Source organism: Antechinus flavipes, chromosome 1 (assembly GCF_016432865.1).
Source record: "Antechinus flavipes isolate AdamAnt ecotype Samford, QLD, Australia chromosome 1, AdamAnt_v2, whole genome shotgun sequence".
Classification (NCBI taxonomy): Eukaryota; Metazoa; Chordata; class Mammalia; order Dasyuromorphia; family Dasyuridae; genus Antechinus; species Antechinus flavipes.
The window spans coordinates 660,999,412-661,021,944 of NC_067398.1; the positions used below are offsets into that span (position 1 = coordinate 660,999,412).

General features: G+C 44.7%; 1 protein-coding gene across 2 annotated transcripts in view; it reads left to right on the forward strand.

The window, feature by feature from the left end:
- The first annotated feature begins 18,438 nt into the window (after positions 1 to 18,438).
- SEMA6B (semaphorin 6B) overlaps positions 18,439 to 22,533 on the forward strand; it is a 43,929-nt gene continuing 39,834 nt past the window's right edge. The window contains exon 1 of one of the 2 annotated variants that reach the window (XM_051971850.1): positions 18,439 to 18,537. The gene's annotated coding sequence lies outside the window, so the exon portion shown is untranslated. Of the gene's footprint in view, positions 18,538 to 19,557; positions 19,580 to 22,533 lie in introns of those variants that run through there. The other variant, XM_051971851.1, reaches the window with a different exon arrangement.

The following is a 22,533-nucleotide window of genomic DNA, read 5'->3' on the forward strand; positions in this document are numbered from 1 at the left end:
ATATTAGAGTGGCTTGCCATTCTAACTACTTTCTCCAACTCATTTTACAACTGAGGAAACTGAGGCAAACAGAATTAAATGACTTGCCTAGAGTCATATATTTAGTAAGCATCTAAAGTGATATTTGATTTCAGGTCTTTTTGACTTGAGGAACTGTGCTACCAGGTTCCTAGAGACATAAAAAGACTCTATCCCTTCTTTTCAACTGCCTCCCCTTGAGATCACAGGAATCAGGATTCTTAGGAATCTTTTAATGCAAGGGCTCATCACCTAGAATCCATAAACTAAAGAAAAATTGATATTTCAAATATAATTGATTTGCTTTATAATCTACATTTTACTTCTTGCCCCTCAGTCCCTGTGGCCTCTTCCTCTCCCAGTGATGAATTCCTCCCTAAACCTCCATTTTGAGGAAGGACCCAAACTAGTCATCCTCCACTCAGTGGACTTTGCCACCACTAGCCCTCCCTTCCACTTTACTCCTTTCTTTTTCTTTGAAGTCAATCCCCAACCCTTAACTCAGTGTCTAATCCATGGTAAAACTTAATAATGCTTGTTGATGGTTGCATATATATATATAACCTATATCAGAGACATAGGTTATCATATCAGATAATGCATATCTGATATCCATATCAGAGACATAGAAGGAGAGAAGGAAGAGATAGAATTTGGAACTCAAAACTTTTTTTAAAATGAATGCTAATTATTTTTATACGTAATTGGGGATAAATGAAATATTATTTAAAAAATACATGCTTAATGATTTACTCCATGAATTTAAAAAAAAATTAGGGATCAGGGAGAAGAGAGAATTAAGAACTGAAAATAAAAATAAAATACTTTAAAATAAAAACAAAACATGATTTTGAGAAAGGGTCCATAGGTTCCCCCACATTATCAAAGGGATCAAGAACCCCTGACATTTTCCTAATCCTATCATTTTATAGAAAAAGAAACAGACCTAGAGAAGGAAAGAGCTTAATCATCCAGACAGTAAGTATACTTAGATTTGGACCTCAGGCCTCTCACTCCAAATCCAGTTAACATTCCTATTTTACAGTTGAGGAAACTGAAATAAAATAGACGTAAGTGACTTAAACTGGGTTATCCAGCTCTTAAGTATCCGAGGTCGAATTTGAACTCAAATCTTTCTATCTCTAGTCTCACCACTCTCTCCTCTGCACCACCTAGCTAAAGGCAAACTCCTTAAATTTAGGATGTACATATGTATTTAAATTTTTATGCCCCAAGGGGCAGCTAGGGTGGTACAGTGGATAGAGCACCAGCCCTGAAGTCAGGAGGATCTGAGTTCAAATTTGACCTCAGACACTTAACACTTCTTAGCCATGTGATCCTGGGCAAATCACTTAATCCCAGAGCCTTGCAGCCCTTCCTGGACTATCATAAGTATTTAATAAATGCTTGATGAATTGAGTTGAACTAAAGTGAATTTTTAGCCTGTTAGGACTGGGAGAGCCCTTAGAACATAAAACATAATAGAGTGTCAGAATGGAAGAGGTAGAATCCCAGTTCTAGAAAGATAGTGGAATGAGAGAAGAGCCCAAATTAGAACTGGAAGGGAACCTAGTCTAAATTCTTTATTTTATAGATGGGGAAACCAAGATTCAGAGAGTTTGTAACTTGCCCAGATAAGGTCATCCAGCTAAGAAATCAGGCAGTTATTCTATGGACAAGCTTCTATTAAGCACTTTCTAAGTGTCAAGTGCTGTGCTAAATGCTAGGGCAAAGAGGGGGATGGGAAGTATTATCTCTGCTCTCAGGGAGCTTACATTCTAAGGGGAACACACTACATGAAAAAACTTTGTATATACAAGATATAGGGAAAATGGAAGGCAATCTAGAAAGAAGGTGGTGGGTGAAAAGGCAGGAAGTGACTGGGCACTCTTTTACAAAGGTTAGATTTGAATTGTCTTGAAGCTTAGAGCTAAGATTCAAATACTTGTGGAAGTGGAGAAACTGAGACCTATAGAAAGGGTTTACTCAAAGTCACAGACAGAGTCAGTGGCCAGGTCAGGATCCCCTCCATTAAATCTTGAGAGAACAAAATAAGGTTGGGGCTTTGTGTGCTCAGCCCCATTGAATCTGACCCCTTGACCTTCTGTGTCACTCTTTTTCCATTCTCTACAGGGATCTGGCCAATACAGACACCCTTGGCTGAAAAAGATGGTTTTGGAGAAGACTGCCTCCTCTTCCCAAAACCCAGGAACCAGGTCAGCTGCAACTGCCAGGCTTCAAAGGGAATCTATAAATATAGCAGCAGGAGGAAAAATAGATACATCACTAAAGTCTCTCTCTCTCTCTCTCTCTCTCTCTCTCTCTCTCTCTCTCTCTCTCTCTCTCTCTCTCTTTCTTTCTCCCCCTCCCTCCCTCCCTCTCAATAAGTTCCCCACCTTGTAAGACAATATGACAGTCTAGCTACAGGTAGCTCTGCCATCCCTGCTGGTAAGAAAGTCCCACATCAAGGAAGAGTTACAATATCTTACTCTATGTCTGAAGAGGGCCACTATAGTCCATGAACCAGGTAGAATCTATCTAGAATCTCCTTCTTCTCTTTCAAAACTTAGGCTCTTGTATAGAGAGAGAGTAGGCAGCAACATAACAGTTTGAAAGAGGGAGAGGGACTGTGGAATGAGAGCAAAATGTAAGCTGATAAACATTCATTTATTCATTCATCAAATGTTTATTAAGTACCTACTATGTGAATATACTAGGCACTGAAGTTCCAAAGGGGGAGAATGAAATAGTCCCTATTCTCAAAGAATTTCCATTCAACTGGGCAGCAGATTTAAACCTACTAGGAAAACTCCTTGAGCAACTGGGAATTGACCTAACACAGTTCAGAATCCTTGGAAATCTCCTCTGGGACAGTTTAGAACCTGCCCAGAATAGCTTAGAATCTCTTAGAACTTCTTTTCTCATTCTACCTCAAAGTAGGTCAGAACTCATAAAGAATGCAAAGCTCCTGAGACTTTTTTCAGACCCTCATGCCTGCTTCTCAATATCCCAACCCAGAAAGGAATTGCCCAGCCTCTCTATGGGATGTTTTTCTAGGTCAAGAGTCTGCATTCTCAACGTCTCTCCATCCCTTTCATATTCTTCAGAATCTAGAGAAGGTCTCTCATCTCCTTCTTGCCTATCTAAAGGAGAGGGAGTCAAGAAAATAGCATAATGTTGTCAATCAGGGGAATGTGTGACCAAAGTCACCCAGGGAAGTCCCTTCCCTTCTCTAGGCCTCAGTTTCTCCATATATAAAATAATCATATAGAATGAGGTGGTCTACAAAAGTTCTCATATCTTGAATATGCAAATATTTTTGATAAAAAGATTCCATAGTCAAATATGTTATTTTCTAAGATTCTATTAATTCAAAGGCTCCATTTTCTAAGAATCTGAAGTTCTGTGTCTCTAACGCTAGAGGATTCTAAGATCTGAAATAAAGCAAAGGAAAGTCAAGAAGAAGCCACCTCCAGGGCCCTTAATAATAACAACATTTTAACTTCCAAATCACTTGTGAATAGAATTGCTGGGCTATGTAGACATATGTAAATTGCATGCTAATACTATGCAAATATTATGCAAATGGTGCAGACACCCCTTCTCAGTATTTTCATATAGGGCCATGGGGCCTTTGGCAAGCTCCTGATAGGGATAAGAGCTCTTCAAGTCCTCTTCCTCTTCCTAATTTTCTCCCTTCGTCCACTATTCAGATATGCAGTAGTATGAAGGCTATTGACCTTGGGCTAAGTAGCCTCAAGGATTCTGGGATTTGAGTTCCTTAAGTCAAGGTTAGGGATGGCCATTGGGAATAAAGGTGAGCAGGGTCTCAGAGGAGAGGGCCAAACCACAGGAAAAGTCCAACCATTAAATTAATTCCCCTGAGAAGTGAGACCAGGGGATATATAAGGGTTAGTAAGCAAATAAATATTTTTCCTTGCTGAACAAGGTGAGGAAGAAGAGAAATGGAGAAAGAGAGAAGAAGAAAGGAAGAGACAAAGAGAAATAGGCCCATAGATAAGACAGATGGAGACATGGAGGGAATAAAGAAGTAAAGAAAAAATAGAAAATCAACAAGCAAATAGGAAGCAACAAGGAGACATAGAGGAAGAAACGAGAAACCAAAGAGGGAGAGTCAAAGAGAACAGATAGAAATGGAAGAAAGAAAAAAGAGAAAGGACAGGAGAAATAATGAGATAGATCTAGGAGGAAGAGAAGAAAAGAAAGAAAATGAAAAGAAAGAAAGAAAGAAAGAAAGAAAGAAAGAAAGAAAGAAAGAAAGAAAGAAAGAAAGAAAGAAAGAAAGAAAGAAAGAAAGAAAGAAAGAAAGAAAAAGAAAGAAAATGGAAGAAAGGAAGGAAGGAAGGAAGGGAGGAAGGGAGGAAAGAAGAGAGGGAAGAAGAGAGGGAAGAAAGGAGGAAGGGAGGGGAAAGAGTAAAGGAGGGAAGGAGAGAGGGAGGAAGGGAGGGAAGGGGAATGAGTAAAGGAGGGAGGGAGAGAGGGGAAGATAGGGAAAGAGAGGGAGGAAGAAAGGAAGGAAGGAAGGTGATGTTTCAGATTTAATCTCTAGAGTGATGGGTTAGAAATCAACACCTAAGGTTTCTGGCCCAGTGACCTCATGGATGGCACAAGCCAATGATTCAATAAAAATTAAAAGAAATTTCCCAGACAATTCTAGCCCCTTAATACTCAGTAATTAAGTCTTAACCAGTGACCCAGGATTCAAGGGCTGCCTAAGAGATCAAGAGTTCATTTCTAGGTGGTTCCTACAGACTGGGGAGAGCTGTCTGAGAAAACAGTTATAGAGAACTTCCTTAGGAACAGCTCCAGGGGAACCACAAATCTAATCTTGGTGTGCAGAAAAATAGAGAGAAAAGACATTACCAAGATGCTAATGAAGAGACAAGAAAGAGATATAAAGTCCAAGAGTTCTATAAACTTCAAAAATATTGCCATACACTTTAATATATCTTTTATTTTTTTTAATTCTAAACTTAAACTCTCTTTAAAAGCATTTTCATATATAGAGAAAGAGGATTCTCTATGAAATGATGAATCTTTATTTCATACCACTGGTTTTTTAAAAAGTATGTAGTAAATACCACGTGTTATTTTCAAAGCTAACCTGCTGATTTGTGCTTCCTTCTGAATTTCCTTCTTTTCTCTTTTATATAATTAAAAAAAAATGTTTCAAAGGACTTTTTGAGGGGCATCACTATTACTAGTCTTCAAACACAGTTCCCCAATTAGAAATCAAGAGAAAAAAAATTTAAAAACGCTTATAACAAAATTAATCCACAAACATTGGCTATCTAAAAATATATTACTGTCTATATATTAATATCATCCATAACTTCTCCATAAAAGCTTTCTTAGTAGCAAATAACTGGAAACAAAGTAGGTATTTATCAACTTGGAAACAGCTCAACAAGTTGTAACGTATGAATTTAATGGAAAATTTCTGCTCTATAAAAAATGAAGCATGTGATGAATACAGAAAAGCATGAGAAAATTTATATGAACTGACGCAAAGTGATGCAGAACCAGGAAGACAATGATGAAACAAAAATAGAGAAACATGAAAAAATCCAAAGTAAATGCTGTAAAAATTATAATGATTCAGATTGATTCTAAACAAGGGATATAAAAATGTACCTCTCATTCTTTGCAGAAATGGAGACAGTGCCTGTGGAATGCTGCACTTGATGTCCAACTGGATTGATGTGTTGGCTAATTTTACTGAAGTGGGTTTTTTTATTCCTCCTTTTTATTTTTATATAAAGGACAGCTTTCTATAGAGCCAGAGGAAAAAGAGAGGAGAAGGACTGGGAAATTAAAGTGATGTAAAAATGAAATATATCAGTAAAAATTAAAAATAAAATTGCTACAGATCAAAGATATATGGTAGGAGGAACTCATAGCTCCTGAGCCTAACATCCAAGCCCAAGGATGAGGATTTACTTCTGCCGCTTAGGGGACTCATTCAGAGTTGTGATAGATACTCTGATACTCATCCCTGACACTCTGCCTACCCCCCAGAAAAAAAAAAAAAACTAATGTATCAAATCTCCAACTGCCTTGACCTAGAGTTGTAATGGAGACTAATTTCTTCTGGGACAAAAATAACTGAGCTGCTAGCTGGAGAATGGAGTGATGAGTCATATCAAGAGAGAAAATTAAGGTAAGGAAGGCAAAGGTAAAACAGAAAGAGGAAGCACAGGCCCTGACTAGGTTCCACAGTGAACAGAATCCTGGGCCTGAATTCAGGAAGAGCTGAGTTCAAATGTGGCCTCAGATACTGTGTGACTCTGAATAAATTACTTAATCCTTATTTATCTTGGTTTCCTCAACAATACAATTGGGATAATAAAATCACCTACTTCAGAGTTATTGTAAGGAAAGAATGAGATAATTAATAGTGCTTACAGAATGTACATTTAGTAAAATTCTGCTAGAATAGTAAAGTAGCACCAAATTGTGAATAGCCTTGAATGTCAAGCACAGGAATATGAATTTTCCTTGGCAGTCAGCTGGCAACAGAATGGTGTGGTAGAGGTATGATGGATTTGGAGTCACAAGACAACAGCTAATAATTATAGCAAACATGGACTACTTTAAGGTTTGCAAAGCATCTTCCATGTTGTCTCATTTGGTTTTCACAACAACCCCATGAGGTAGATATTATTATCCCCATTTTATAGATAAAGAAACTGAGGCATATAGAGTTAAAATACTACCCAGATTCCAATATTTGAGACAGGATTTAAAATTAGGTCTTTTTGACTATAAGTCTAGCATTATCTAGTTGTACTAGTTAAAGATCCCAACTCAAAGGTTGTGCCTTGTACAGTAAAAGCAGAAAGGGCTGGGGGTGGGGGAAGAGAGAAATAATGAGTTCCATATTGGATATGTTAAGTTTAAGATGTCTACAGGACATCTAGTCTGGATAGTTGGTGATGTGAGACTGGAGGTCTGATGAGAGATTGGGGCTGGATAAATAGATCCATAAATCAGCACTATAGTGATCATTGAATCCATGGGAGCTAATGAGGTCACCAAGTGAAGTGATATAGAGGGAGAAGAGAAGAGACACTAGGACAAAGCCTTGGGGTACCTCCACAGTTAATGGGCATGACCTAAATGAAGATCCAGAAAAAGAGACTGAAGAAATAGGTAGGAGGAGAAGCACAAAAACCTAAAGAGAAGAATGTCCAGGAGAAGAGAGTAGCTGACAAAAGTAAAAAAAAAAAAAGGCATAGAATTGAGAAAAGACCCTTAAATTTGGCAAGGAAGATGTCCTTAGCAACTTAAGAAAAGGGCCATTTAAATCGAATGAGAAGGTAAGAAGTCAGACTGAAAAGGGTTTGTTTAGAAGAGAGAGGAGAGAAAGTAAAGAAATTGATTATCGATTTTCTCAAGAAATTCAGCCACAAAAGGGAAGAGAGATATAGAATGATAACTAGAGGGGATGGTTAGGTCAAGAGAGGGTTTTATTTTTAAAGCCTAGCTTCTTACACTGTGATTTTTGACCCTAAATGGGGTCTTATAACAGAATGTGGGTGTTGTGAAATTGTGATTATCAGTAAATGTTTGATTTATATATTTATTTTACATACCTATATACCTGGGGTCACAAAAATTTCTCAGGTGAAATGGGGTCACAAGTGGAAAAAGTTTTAAGAAGTTCTTTTTTAAGGTTTGAAGAGACACAGGAATGTTTGTAAGCAGCAGGGAAACAGCTAATAGATTTTCCATGTTCTCACCTTCTTGGATATCCTAGTATTACAGAGAGATGTTAGAAAAAAATACTGTTTTAATTTTGTTTTAGAGTGTAATTGAACAATCACTTTTTCTGTGTTTTTCCTCTAAGAGTCAGGCCAATTTCTTTAAGATAATTTTTGAATGCTTAATATTTATGTACTGATGTCCATTTTATTACTATCTCATTGAAAATATGGGCATAATGTGGACATTGTAACCTTAGAATACTGCTGCCTACTAATTTGTCTGGAGCCCACTATAGGAGCTTATCCATGATCTTTTTTTTTTAATGTTTGAACAGCTCTGTAATGCTTTCCTTTTTATGACATGAATCCAGACAACTTGTTAAAGAGCTTTATGGATTATAAATTCAAGGATACAATAACAGATCCCAGAGATTTAATCTCTTTGAATCACTTGCCTCTTTGGGATTTTTCTTTTAAAAAATGTTTTTATTGATATCTTTTGAAGATTTGTTTCATTCTTCATATGCATATTCTCAGCATCTGGTATGTAATATATGCTTAATAACTGCTTCTTTATTGATTGATTGGAGACAATGTATTGCCTCTCTTTGGAGGTCTTCAAGCAAAGAATGTATAAATATTTGGTTAGTGTGCCTTTGAAAGAGATTCTTTTTCCAGTCTAGGTTGGATTAGGTCCCTTTCCATTCTGAGATTCTGTAATCTAGGACTCTATTATACTTCAATGTATTTAAGGTCTCATCAGTATTGATGTTTCCTCCATTGGTATAAAGAGTAACCCATCCATGCCTTATCATCCTTTGCCATTCTTATTCCCTTTCTTCCCTGCATGTTCCACTGATGGCTTGTCTATTGGCTTAAAGGGCTTTCCTCTACACTTTGCCATGTTTTGTGGGTTCAAATGGAGCACTTGAGTATTGTTATTGCCACACAAACAGCTCATCTCCTTTTTCAAACTTAATTTTATATTCTATGTCTCTCTCAGTCTCTATTTATATTTGTCTCTTTGGGGCATCTTAGTTTAAACCAAATCTTTCGTTGCTTCTTTATTGTCCTTTCATTGTTATAGTGTGGGGGTGACCCTGAATTATGAAAAGCTTTGCCAATGGAGCACAAATTCTGATAAGTTTCATTTTGAATGGGTCATGCGATGGATTGTGGGACTGTGATCTGAGAACCACTTAACTTTAAAATCAGAAAAGCTTATCACCAGAGAGCTGGCCACTGAATATTTTCAGTCACAGTAACTCATGAGGATGATCTATTAAGATGGGAAGGTGGCTATGATCTGTATGGTAGAAGAAACTGTCCTCAACCTGAGGACATTAAAGATCTTTTGAGATGTTGAAGTAAGCATTAATTTGAAAGCACCCCAGACAGATGGCTTTAGAGTCACCTGCCTCTTTTTTTCTGCCCCAATCCTCAATGATGAGGCCATCGATCCCTGAGGTCATTCACACACTCAGTCCTCCTATGAAGCTGCTCTTAACACAGTTTTATGACTTAGCACTGAATTCTCACAAGATGTTTAAGATCACAGGCATTCTGGGAGAATCATCTAACCTTGGAATCACAGCCACAGAATTTCAACCTCCAACCTTGGAGTCAGAATCTTAGAATCATAGAATCATAAACAATCTGAGCCAGAAGAAATCCTGGAAATTATCTGGCCAACCCCTTCATTCCACAGATGAAGTCAATGGGTTCTACGGACAGGAAGGTCACACTGAGAGGGAGTAGGACAGTTGAACTTAAAGCCCAAGTCTTTTTACTCCTGGTATCATAGTGTTTTGAGGATATTTCCATTGAACCAGCTACTTTCTTCAAAAGATCAGAGAATGGGTGGGAAGTGAGGGACATATAAGATTGTGGGAAAGGTGACCTACTGGAGCAAAAGGATTAAACCGTACATGTCCAAGGAACACAGAATTATCCCTAGCAGTTGGGCATGATTCAAGCTATTTGGACCCTTTGCCTCCCCCCTGCCATAGTCCCAGCTTTGTACCCAGTAATAGCTAATAGGAGGGGGGGCATTCTTGGTGCTAATTAGCTGCCGATTAATCTGTTCTGAATTTGTGAAAAGATGAAATTAGTGTGAATATGCAAATGTCAGTTGTCCCTGCCTGAGAATGCGCCCAGAATTCACTGCACCTGAAAACCTGGGCTGATATCTAGGAAAGCATAATAGAGATGTACGTTAAATATTAAATTTAAAAAATTAACAGATTCCAACAGAGCCTGATTTGCATGGAAAAATTAGAGCAATTACTAAGTCTCCTTCCTGCTCCTAGAAACCATCAAAATTCTCCAGACAGGGACTGGCTAAGCTCTGTGGCAGGTGGGTATTCCCAGGACTGCCTTCAATAAAGCTGGAGTTCATTTGCATATGCAGATAAGGGTCATGACTTTAGGTTTCTCCTACTTTTTTGGAAAATTATCTAACCTGAAAACGGGACCCTGAGGAGAAAAGAGGTCAGCAGCTCTCCATCTCTTCTGAGAGAAATGAGAATCCTATATTCCTATGGAGTTAGCATCATTTTTGTTTTCCCAGGGCCCAAGACTGGCCCAAAAAGGCCCAAAGTGACATCCCAACAGTTGCCAAGTACATAGTTGGATGCAGCAAGAATAGAGTTTGCTGAGTCCCAGGGGCAATGAGAGGGAGGCTGGAAGGCGCACTGCACTCGGTTCATTGAGAATTCAGGATAAACTGGGTTTATATTCAATTATCCAACAGCATTCCTACAGTCACATATGCACATCAACACAAAGACACATGGACACACTTATGGCAGCTTGATAGAATGGAAAGGGCAAGGGATTGGGAGTCAGAAAAACTTAGAATGCCAGCTTTGCTACTTTTTAGCTGGGTAATGTCAGTCAAATCTCTTCCCCATTCTGGTCCTCAGTTTTCTCTTTGGAATGATGAAGGGATTGAACTAGAATCTCAGATGATCTCTCAGGTCTCTTCCAGCTCTCTAAGTCATATGATACACAAATACAAACACAAAAAACTCGGACATCAATGCTGGAACACATACATGTGTGTACATATATGTGACACACATGCATACATATACCCTCAATACTCATGGGTGACATAGACACATATGAGCCTCCCTCAGTCAATGCCCTCTAACCATTAACAGAAGTACCGGGATCCATCGTGCCTAGAGGGCTAGGGCAAGACCCTTCTAGATATTCAGTATAGGGGAATGGTCCCCAAGATGAGGGCAGGAGTTTGCCATCTTGTCACACACATACATTACTATCAGAGGAGGTTAGCACCATATTACTCCAGGAAAGGAAAGTGCCCCCAGTTAGAGGAAAAAGAATACAGAGAAAAAGAGCTGCTAGAAGCTTGGCTCACGGGTTTGCCTTAGCTCTTTTCCCAAATCCTCTCCCCCATCCCTTTGCTTTTTCCCTCAGGCTGTTTCTGCCTTCATTTCTGCTTTACCTCTTCAGGCACTCCCTGCTCCTCCTTCCTTCTGCCTTCTCTCTTTCTTTCCTTATTCCTCATTTTCCAATCCTCTTTTTTTCTCTTTCCATCTCTATCTTTCCCTTTTTCCCCGTTCCCCCTTTGTGTTTCTCAATCTCTATCTCCCAATTCCTCTCCATGTTTCAGAGTATCTTCTATATGTCTTGATCGCTGCCTCCCTCTATGTCTCTCCTAGCCCTCTCGCTTTCTATATCTGTATATCTGTGTATCTGTGTGTCTGTCTGTCTATCTCTCTCTCCACATTTCCCTTGAGGATCATCCCATCTCTATTCTCCTTTGAAAGAGCTTCCCTATCTCATAACAAAGCTGTTTTCCCCCCAACCCTCCCCCACAAGCTTCAATCTTTTTCCTCTCCCCCTCCCCACTAGAGTTTGCAGAAAATGAGAAAAGGAAGAGGAGAAAGGTGAGGAGGGAGTCTGAGCTTGGAACCAGAGAGAGAAGAAAGGGAGCCCTGTGAGGCTGCTTGGCTACAGGGAAGGGGGAGACAGAGGGAGGGGATGGGCGGCCTGACGCTCAGGGAAGCTCCGTCTGTCAGCCATGATCTAGAGAGGCAGCAGCTGCCTGAGACTGTGGAGCTGGGGAGGTAAGGGTTTGGGAGCATTCCATCACAGACACAGAAAACCAAGCTGGGACTGGGGCTGGGGAGGGGGAGGGCTTTCGGGGATGTCTCATCTCCCAGCCCATCATTCTCTTTAGGGAGCCCTTGCCCCTCTCCTTTTCCCAAGTCCTTTATTCATCCTAGAAATTATTTGGGTCCCCTGTACTCCCCAGTTGCTATCCTGTCCCTATTTCCCCCGGAATGTCCCAAATCTCCTATAATCCTAGCAAGGGTCTCCACTTCAAGATTCATGGCGTGTACTCTCGGACCAGATTGACATAAATCAGGAGCTGGGGGACAGGATAAGTATTTTGAGTGGCTGAAGACATAGAAAACCTTTTTCAGTTCTTCCTTCTCTGTCCTTTCCCTCTACCTTTTGCAATGGTCAGACTTACATGGGAAACGGAAGGTTTTCGGGAGACCTTTCCCATGTAGTAGTCTGGAAAAGGGGAGAAGCAGGAGGAAGTCAGTGAAATCCCCTGACCTCAATGCCTTTCACTGTCCCCCCAACATAGGGGCCTTTGAAAAGTCTTTAGACCTGGAGAATGCCAGAAAAGTTCTCTTATTCCCTATCTACTCTGTGACCCAAGTGACACATTTTTTCTGAGACCCAATTTCCCCTTATCCTGCCTCAAGGTGACATGATGAGAAAGTGTTGTGATGGGGGATGGGGAGTACAGGTTATTTCCTCCTGCATTAAGATGGTGATAGGGTCTGTAATGAGTGTTCTCCCCTTCAGAGCCATGCCTGTGGGCACCCTGATGCCAGAGTAGTGCCTGCCTGGCACTCAACAACCATATCATGCTGGGCAGGCCAGCTGGGAGCCTGTGATTCTGGGAGAATTTATTTCACATCTGCTGGGCCTGCCAAGCAGCTGACTTTTTTTTTTGTTTTTTTTTTTTTTTTTTGGGGGGGGGAAGAAGAGGGAATTTGGGGGAAGAAAAATCTGTCAAGTGACAATTATGTCTATGAGGCTCAGTAGCAGTTACAGAGCAGGACAGCTGCTCATGGGCACCTGGGCCTTGATCCTTCTTGTTCAAGCTGGTGCCAGCCTGGCCCTTCTCTCTAACCCATTCCCACCCCACCCATCCCAAGGCTAGGGCTCCTGGCTTTACACTGAGAAAACTGGTCTCAAGACTTCTGCTCACTGCCCCTTTGCCTCCTCGGAGCTGGAAATCATTGGTCAGTGCCCTCTCTCCCAAATAAAGCCAATGCCAGTCTGGTGATCCTCGACCCTGATCACTAGCTTCTTCCCTACACTCAAAGTTAAGATCCAAGGACAGTTCTGGGCTGGTAGATCTGTTTTTCCCTGATCACTATTCCCCATCTCACCCAATCTTAAGGAAGAACCCTTCCAATTACTTCCATCTCCCTGAGCGGGATTCCATAGTTGACTCTTACCTCACTTGACCACTTGAGCCAATCAGCCCTTGCTTCCATAGTTATTACTTCCCTCCCCACCACTGGGATTCTTTCTTGGGTCAGGCTACGCTATTTGAGGGAAAGGGTGTCACTGGGAGCCAGAACTCCTGGAAGTGGAAGATCTGGATTTCAGATTCAGGATAGGTGAGACATCCTTAAAGGAATAGTCTCTAGTCTCCAACTCCCCTTCAAACAGTCCTTGGGAGATGCAGAAAAGGCCCAGGATCACAGAGCAATGTGTCTAGGCATCTAGGATATGGGTCAAATATGTCAATGTGCCAAAGAGTCGAAGATACATAACTTCTTTGGCCTCCAAAAAGTGCTTTCTTCCCAAATCAAGTGCAGTCTCTCTTCTCTTCCCAGAATGAGTCTGTACTGATGATCCTTGACTTCTGCATTAGATATTTCCTCTTCTTTTCCCAGCTTCTTGGATGTCTATTTGAAAAAAAAAAAAAAGCACACAACTGATTCTTGATAGGAACAATGTGAAAATGCGAACAAGTGAAAGCTGGTGTTTCAGATAGGAGGATGGGCCAGAAAGCCATTGCACAGATAGGGATAATTGAGGTCTAGAGAAAGGAGGTGATCTGACCGACAACCGCACGGAAAGTAGTCTAACCAGAGCTAGAAGCCAAGAGTTCAATGTAAGAATTTTGATGAGGAGTAGAATACCAGAATGGAGATAATCAGTGACTCCTGAAGTCAGACTGCAAGTCAAAACTTATCAGCTTTGCTTTGTATTCACCCTTGGGCAAGTCCCTCACTGAGTCTCAGCGGGTCATCTTCTACTTCCAAGCCCCGAACAATTGCTGCTCCCTTCTCCCTACCATCATTCCTTCCTCCCTCCTCCTCTTCAGTAAAAGTCAAAAAAGGCCATTGACCAAACTTTTAGCCCAGTGGTCCTGGAAGAGGGAACGGACATCATTGATGGGTTCTTCCCATAGAGGGAATCCTCTGGTAAACTTGACTCCAGGCCATGAAGGACCCATTCATAGCCAGTGGTAGATGCTTGACTAGAGAAAACAAGAGAAAGGGGACAGCAGACACCTTGCTCCCACCTCCTAGCTGGATGAGGGAAGAGAACAATGGTTCTAAGGCCCAGTTGCAACCCATTTTCCAGCTTTTCTGACTATTCCCCAGGAGAAAGGAAGTTATAACATGACAGACTGTCCAGAGCTGGGAGGGCCCTTAAAACAGAACTTGCTATGTCAGAAGTAGACAGATCCTTTGGAACAGAGATCACAGAATGAAGGCTGGAAGGAACCATCAGATGGAAAGCCTCAGAGAGGGAAAAGCAATTCCTTTATCAGAGTAACTTTCCATTCTTGTGTACCCAGCCTAAAGAGACACCAATTTCCCTCCTAGCAGACATTAACAAGACCCTTATCTCCTTCCAACCCAGTAGCTCTGAAGGAAGGGATGGAGGGGTCGTTGGAGCTGAAATTTTCCTTGGATGTGTATGATTGAAATCCTCTGCTCTGGATGAGTAAGAGGGGGCTTAATCCACTGTTGATATGATTGGGGGAGTAGTAGTTAAGGGGAGGACATCCTTCCACCTTTTTCTTGTCTGTGCTATTCCTCATCTTAATTATTAGCTGTATTAGTCCTTCTCTCTCTCTCTCATCCGGGGAAGCCAAAACTATCAAGTCAATCTTAACAAGCAGGGAGGGGCTCCAAGTTGGGCACCTAGCTCTGCTATCCCTTTCACCCTCTGCCAACACAACAGCCTTAGCCATAAAAATGACCAATTCTGAATCTTTGTCTTTCACAGGAAGGAGAGAATGAATCAGTGTTGGTAGGCCTGGAGAAATCATGCTGTAGCAGATGAAACTCTGGATTGAGTCAGGAAACCTGAATTAGTCCTGGCTATGACACAGACTTCCTTCCTCCCTGATTTTGGATAAGTCATTTATTCTCTAAGCCTCAGTTTCCCCATATGTTAAGTAAGAGAACTGGACAAATCGTCTTTAATGCCCCTAACCCTGGCAGTTGTGAATTCTAGGTTCTTCCAGGTTGCAACGTCCTATGTTCTATGATTCAGAATAGAAAAGACTTCAGGGGTCCCTTATGCTGATGAATGACAAGAAAAATGCTCTCTAAGCCTGGTTCCCCATATGTTAAATGAGAGAACTGGCCAATCGTCCCTGATGCCCCTAACCCTGGCAGCTGTGAGTTCTAGGTTTTTTCCAGAGGCAATGTTCTATGTTCTATGATTCAGAATAGAAAAGACTTCGAGGCGTCCTCCCCAATGCTGATGTTTGATGGGAATATACATTGCAATGTCACTGGGGCTTTGGCAGCTTGGAGCTCACACTGCATGGGGGACAGAGAGGGAAGAGGGGAAATGGAAAAGGTGCTCCTGGGACAGGGGTGAAGGGGCAGGGCGGGTCTCTCCGCACAGCTGGTGCTGTGGTTCAAGTTGATTTGCCTTTAGAGCCAGACAGGAAGGCTTGGTCATCAGAAGAATGTAGTCACTGCCAGGCAGCCTTTCTGTCTGTCAGCAGAATGGTTGAGGACACCGATCAGGTGCAGGGAGTCTCATGCCCTTCTAATCCATAGAAACCCTGCTGGCATAGGCCTCTAGGCCTTATAGAACCGCAGCAACAAAGCCAGTAACTGCCCCATACTCACCCACCCAAATGTAGGAACCCATTCTGTAGACCCCATCCTAATGACTGCACTGCACCTCTGTAGGGCGTCCCCCCCAAATAAGCCAGAGCTCCTCCTGCTGGACAGAGTGGGCCCTTGCAGCCCTTTACCTGGCACTCTGGCCATGTACTAGGAGGAGGGGTAGCTCTGGAAGAGTTAAACAGAGAGTGTGGCCCTGAAGACTCCAGGGCTTGACTACTGGCCAGGAAAAGGAAGGAAACGGGAAGTAAAAGGGACAAACAAGTTTGATGAAGACAGAAAGCGGAGGAGGAGACATCGTCCTCCATCTCTCCTTGAATTCCTCCAATTCTGACAGTCTGGACTATTCATTAGGCTCTGAGCAAACATTAACTGAGAATTATTAGTTTTTCCTAATAATCAGAGTTGGCACACAATGGAAATAAGCAGAGACTGACTCAGGGACACTGTAGTGAGGATTCCTGTGCTGGGTGGGAAATGGAACTAATTGACTCAACAATCCCTTCCAGCTCTGACATTCAACTATGACTATGATTCCAAGAATTGAGGAGAATTAGGTTCTATCATTTTAAGATTCTGCCAGGCTAAATCCTAGATTCTGTGGTTCTCTGAAGTTATGACTGACTGATCAAAGGAAGCCCTGCATATCTACCTCCCCTATTCTTGGCCCCTTCTCGCATGAGGCTTGCTGGGGATATATCTGCCATTCTTTCCTTCCACTGCTTGCAAGCAAAGGTTCCCAAGCCTTGGAAGGAGCAGCTGCAAATCGCCTCCTAAGCTCTGTGACCAGAGAGCCAAGCCTTTGGGCCTCTTTAATCCATCCATATACAATGGGTCTGTATAAACCCACTGGCCTGGCTGTGATCTCCAGGAATGGGAAAGAAGGTCTCATATATGCAGAATGGCTCTGTCTATCTTGCCTGGTAGGGAACACTACTAACAGTCTAACCAGGCCCAAAGACCTTTCAGGGTAACTAGAGATGGGAGTAAGAGAATAGAGAGATCCTGCTTCAGGGTCCAGTAGAGGTTAAATTACAGCTAGGAGGAAGGGAACTGAAAGAGTCTTTCTGCTACTCAGGATAGGAAGTTCTGCTGAATCTAAATCAGATAATAATAATAGATCATTTGGGCGCTGGTTGTTCCTGGAGATTGAGTTTCATGTGTGTGCATGTGTGATATGTATGTGTGGGTGTGTATACATGCATTTAAGTACAATGTACCGGTGCACATGTATGCATCTATACACATACAGCGCTGATGTAGGGACGCCATGTACAACAATGCACAATCTGCATACCCTGGTGCCTATGCCAGATGCATACTCACAAGTACACATGTATGCCCAGTTCTACACGCAATACATGCACATAAACTGGCATTCAAGTGCATGTGCACTTGATATATATATCAAAGTAGATGGAATATAAATACAGTGCACATGTATGTATGTATATACACACATGCAAACACACATATATAATATTACATTATGAACACACACATACTGTGTTATACATAGGGCTAGAGTGCTGAGGATGCAGCCCAGTGTGGCTGCTGAAATTCACGTCTGATCTTCCCCAACACCAATTATAGTCTCTCTGGGCTGTATCTGAGCCGACAGCCATCTCTTTCTCTGTCTCTGTATCCCTCCTCCCTCTCCCCATCTTCCCCTTGGGGGGGAGTACACAGGTTGACCCATTTCTATCCAGCGCTTGTCCAAGGGCGCATTCCCTCTCTGGTAGGGCTTCTGTTTTGAGTGGGGCTTCCAGTCTCTTTTCTGAGGCCCTGGAAATCAGGATTCCTGGGTTCACCGTCCCAGGAGGACCAACACCCTCTTTCTACCCTGCGTTCTACCCAAATGGGGGTGGGGGTGGACAGATTCATTCTCTTTGAGACCTGAAGGGGACCGTCACTCCGGAAGCTGCGGTGCGTGGGAAAAGGGGGGGTGGCCCCCACGCCGCGCGCCCCCCCCTTCCATGGGGCGGGCTGATCCGGGGACAGGATCCGGGCCGGGTTTTTCGTGGCGCCAGGGGCTGAGGCAGAGGCTGAGGCTGAGGCTGAGGCAGAGGCAGAGGCTGAGGCTGAGGCTGAGGCTGAAGCTGAGGCCGGGGCCGGGCTGAGGAGGGGAAGAGAGGGAAAGAGAGGGGTAGCCTGAGCTCCGGCCGCGACCGCGGCGGGTGCAAGAGATGCGGGAGGTGCGCGCACCCAGCCCTGAAGCTGCCCGAGCCGGGGCCCTCAGGGAGCGCCCAGGGCCTGAAGGGGCTTGAGGGGGCTGGAGGGGAGGGGACAGAACCGGACAGGACCGCGCCTCCCCCTCCTCCCGCAGCCCCAGCCGCCCCAGCCCCGCTGCAGCTGCCGCTTGGAGCTCGCCTGGCCGGCCCGCGCACCGAACAAGGTGCCGCTGCCTGGGCGCGCACAGCTGCGGCGGCGGCGGCTGTGCTGGGGGGGAGGGGGGAGCCGACCCCCGAATCCTCTCCTTCCCCCCCTCTCCCTCCTCCCCTTCCCCCCACAGGATGCCCGGCTGAGCCGCCGCCACAGCGCGGGCAGGGACAGGTGCGCGCCGAGCGCAGCGCAGGGCACGGCGCGGGGAGCCGCGCGCAGCCGCTCTCCGGGGACCGCGGGCAGCCGAGGTAAGCGCCCCGCACGGGACCCGGGAAGCGCGGGGCGGGGGCCGAGAGCGGCAGGAGCTATAGCGGAGGAGGGGCTGGGGGGGGGGGGACGGGCTTCTGCAAATCTAGGCCCCCGCCCCCGACGTCCAGCCCCCGCCCCTCACTCCCCGTGGTGGAAGCTGTAGCAGCAAAAAAGATTGGGGTGAGCTGTGCGGGGGGGTGGGGGGGTGGGTAGGGGGTGGAACGGGTAGAGTCCCCGGGTACTCAGAGGAGGCTGGCAACCCTTGGAGCTGCAGGGGCAGGTGGCGTGCAATAGAGGGATCACAGATCTTCAAGGGGCGCAGCCAAAGCTGGCACTGAATTGGGTGGGGAGCGACTGCCCCTCTCCACCCTCCTCATCCCCCCTCTTTTTCCCTTTTCCCGGTCTCCCCCTCCTTCTGACTCTCGCGGCTCTGGGCTCAAGGTGTCCAGGCCTGACTTGTAGCCCCCCCTGGCGCCCCCAGGCTGAGAGACAAAGGGACAAAGGAAGAATCTATCTCTTCCTGATTGTGGGGGGATGGTTTTTGGGGGGGAATAAAGCCTTGCCACCCCCCACCCCACCCCCGACTCGAGGGTGCTGCAGCCTCCAGGCTGTGATTGGTCCCTGGAGCCCGGGGGGCTCCGTCACGTGAGGTTGGGGGGCGGCTGCACGTGGGAGGTGGAGGGGTTGGGACAACTTAGTTGTCGCCTGCTACGAACTCGGGGTGGCCCGTGGGGGGGGGGGTGGAGCGGGGCATCGGGTGAGAAAGAGGGAGTGGGGAAAGTCACCGCCCCCTGTGGGGGGGGTCAGTGGGCGGGCCTTCGAGCCCGCCCCCTCAGAGTTAGAGGGGGCCGAGCGCCGAGGGTGCTCACTTGGCCTCCAGACACCCCCCGGGACCGGACGCGACCCTCGCTTGCTTGGGTAGCAGAGCTACCTGCTCAGGGCTCCCAAGAGGTGGCGCTGCGGAGAGGTCCAGCACCTTTCGGGGCGGGACACGCGACCCTTTGGTACCCCGGTCCCTGTTCCTCGGAGCCCCTAGACCCGGTATGACCGGGGTGGGAGATAGAGGGAGGATGGCCCAGGTGGACTCTAGTGAAGCTGGGAGGAAGGAAGACTGCTTTGGGCTCTGGGAGATGGATTCTCCTCGGGTCTTACAAGCTCAAACGGTCCCAGGGCTAGGAAAAGAATTTTGGAGAGCATCTAGTTCTTGGGTGCTGGGCTGGGGGTAGGAGGGTGCATCAAGCAGAAGAAACAAAACTAAAGCCTAAATAGAGGGAATATGACTTGTCCTGCATCACACAGCTTTTTAGGAGAGTTGGGACTCGAACCCTGGTTTTCTGATGGTCTCTCTATTACAGTCCTGTGCCTCTGATCCGGTTTCCTGGAGATTAACCAGGACTTGGAGAAAGGGGGAGGGGGTGTCATTTCAGGTCCTTTCTTGTCCATTCCAGTGTTGAAGCACTGAAAAAAAGAGGAGGGAGAGAGACTGCAGTTTATTTACCTTTGTTTGGGGGCAAGAACCCCAGTGAGCCAGTGATTTTCTTGGAATTTCCATTGAGGCTATAGAGTGCTCTGGAGTCTCTAGATTTTAGTAGATACAAACAGGATTTGGATTGAATGGGGGAAAGGGTTCGGTTCTGTGAGGGGGGATTCTCGTGTCCCAATGCCATAGTATCTGGTCTATTTGGTCTTTGAATTATTCCCCCTCCTCATCACCTCTCACACCATGAGCACATCAGTAAACATTTGTTGATCCGATGATTATGGCTGCACTGCTTTATGTCAGATCTATGGGTCTGGGAGCATGGAGAATTGGCTAATTTGGGTTGTGGTGCTTCAGACTGGTCTAGTCTCTAGTCTCTAAGAAGTTTTTCCCTAATTCTTCACTTATGTGTGCGACTGAGGTCAGGGACAAAGGGAAGTAGATGGATAGACAATGATCTGAATCGTTGAGGTCTGAACCTAGAGCTTTCTGTTCCAGAGGGAAGGGTTGCTATTTATCTGGATAAATATACTCTGCACAGAGTAGGCACTTAATACTTGTGTGAATTGGATAATTGATTTGTCTATCTTCTGCAGATATCGATTGTGAAGGTATCTGGTGTGTTGGGGGAGGGGGATTAGTGGTTTTATATATATATATATATGGTTTGCTCTTTCCCCCCTTCTTCTGGGATGTTGGGGTTGGGGAAAGGGAGAGGAATGTGAATCAGGACTGGTTCTGACTCTCTCCCCAATTGCCCAGCCTAGAGCAGATCATAGAAAAGGAATAAGTCCCAGCAAGGAAGGGAAGTGGGGGATGGGGGTCCTGCTGCTGCCAGCCAGTCTCTGGAAGGTATCTGGAAGAAGACTGGGGAAAGAACCTAATTATTTGGGCCCTAAGTACAGGGCAACCTCTCCCACCTAATCTATCCCCCTTTAGGGAGTACTGTGGAGGCAAGGAGATTGAGGGGGTTCTGGATACCTTCATAGAGGATTGTTTTAGGAGAGCCTTAGGAAGAGCACTCTGGGATGATATCATGACATATCAAATGTCAGGGCTGGAAGAGATCTTAGAACATAGAACAGAGGCTGAAAGGGACTGTAGAATGTCAGAGCTGGGAGGAACCTTAGAGACTTCCTAGTATAATGCCCCTCATTTCATAAGCAATATGGACTTTTGTTTTTTTTGGTGGGCTAGGAAAAGGAAGCCCCCAATTTTTCCTCCTCTCTGTTGTTGCTGTTTAGCTACTGGTAGCTTAGGGGGAAGGGCAGGGCAAACAGGGATCCCCACACCCCCTCCCCTAAGGTGGGTCACCTCAGCCAAATCCTGCAGCTGTGCGGCTGTGGAGGGAGGGACGAAGCAGCCAATGGCACGATTCATGGTGCTAAGGAAAAGCAAAGCTTGGGCCAAGGACAGCACCAACGGCAATCCCCTGGGAGCCTCAGGCTGGCTGCAGCCCTTTTCCCCTCCCCTCTCTTCTATGGAAAGGGGGGAAGGGGGCTGCACATGCTAAGGGGCCAAGGTCACCCATCAAGGCCATAAGCCAGGATCTAGGAAAGGGTGGGGCTATCCAGGCCTGGAGCTCAAGGTCCCTGTCAGCTTCTCTCTCCCTGGGTTGCTTTGGTGGTGGACATCTGTCTCTGTCTGTCTGGCCCAGAAACATGTCTCTTGGAAACAGAGGCAGCAGGATATAGTGATGAAGGTTGAGGCTTGTAATGAGAAGACCTGGCTCCTTATACTGTTTCTGCCTCTCTTTAGCTGTGTGACCTTGGGCAAACTTCTACCCACTCTGAACCTTTAGCTTCTTCATCTTTCAGATGGGGTTAATAAATCCTTGCCCAGAAGTGGAGGGTAGGGGTAGGACTGGGGAAACAGGTCTGTGAGAATCTGTGAAAAGCTGCTTGCAAAAGACTTGCAAAGATATGAACAAAGGCCTTAGTTAGAAGGGTAATGTGATCCATTTGTTATCATCCCAAAGATGGGACTGATTTGTCCAAAAAGGGGGGAGGGAACCTATTCCAAACATAAAAATGACATCACCACAAGTCATATACTAGCCTTGGAAGTGGGATCCGGCCCCTCATGAATAAGAATCATTTCATTTATCTAGATAAAGTTTACAAAGTGCTTTAAGAAAAAATCCCAACAATGCCAGCATTATTATTCCCATTTTACAGAAGAGGAAAATTGAGGCACCCAAAGAGTAAATACCTTGCCCACAATCCCACTACCAGGCGAGCAACAGAACCAGCATTAGGATGCAGATGTCCTGATAACAAATCCAGAGCTCTTTCTATTAGACTAGACTTTTTTCAACCAAGCTTGATATGTTTTTCTTCCTATTCTTCTCTCCCTCCCCCCCCCCCATCATTCCCTTCTTCTCCTAGTGAGTTTCTTTCTATTGTGGGAAATACTACTTCCCTATATTCGCCCTAAACCTCCATTCTAACCAAAACAAGCAAATAACCTTTCCCCTCAGACTTCCAGTAAAACCTTGCTGTTGCTATTATGCTAA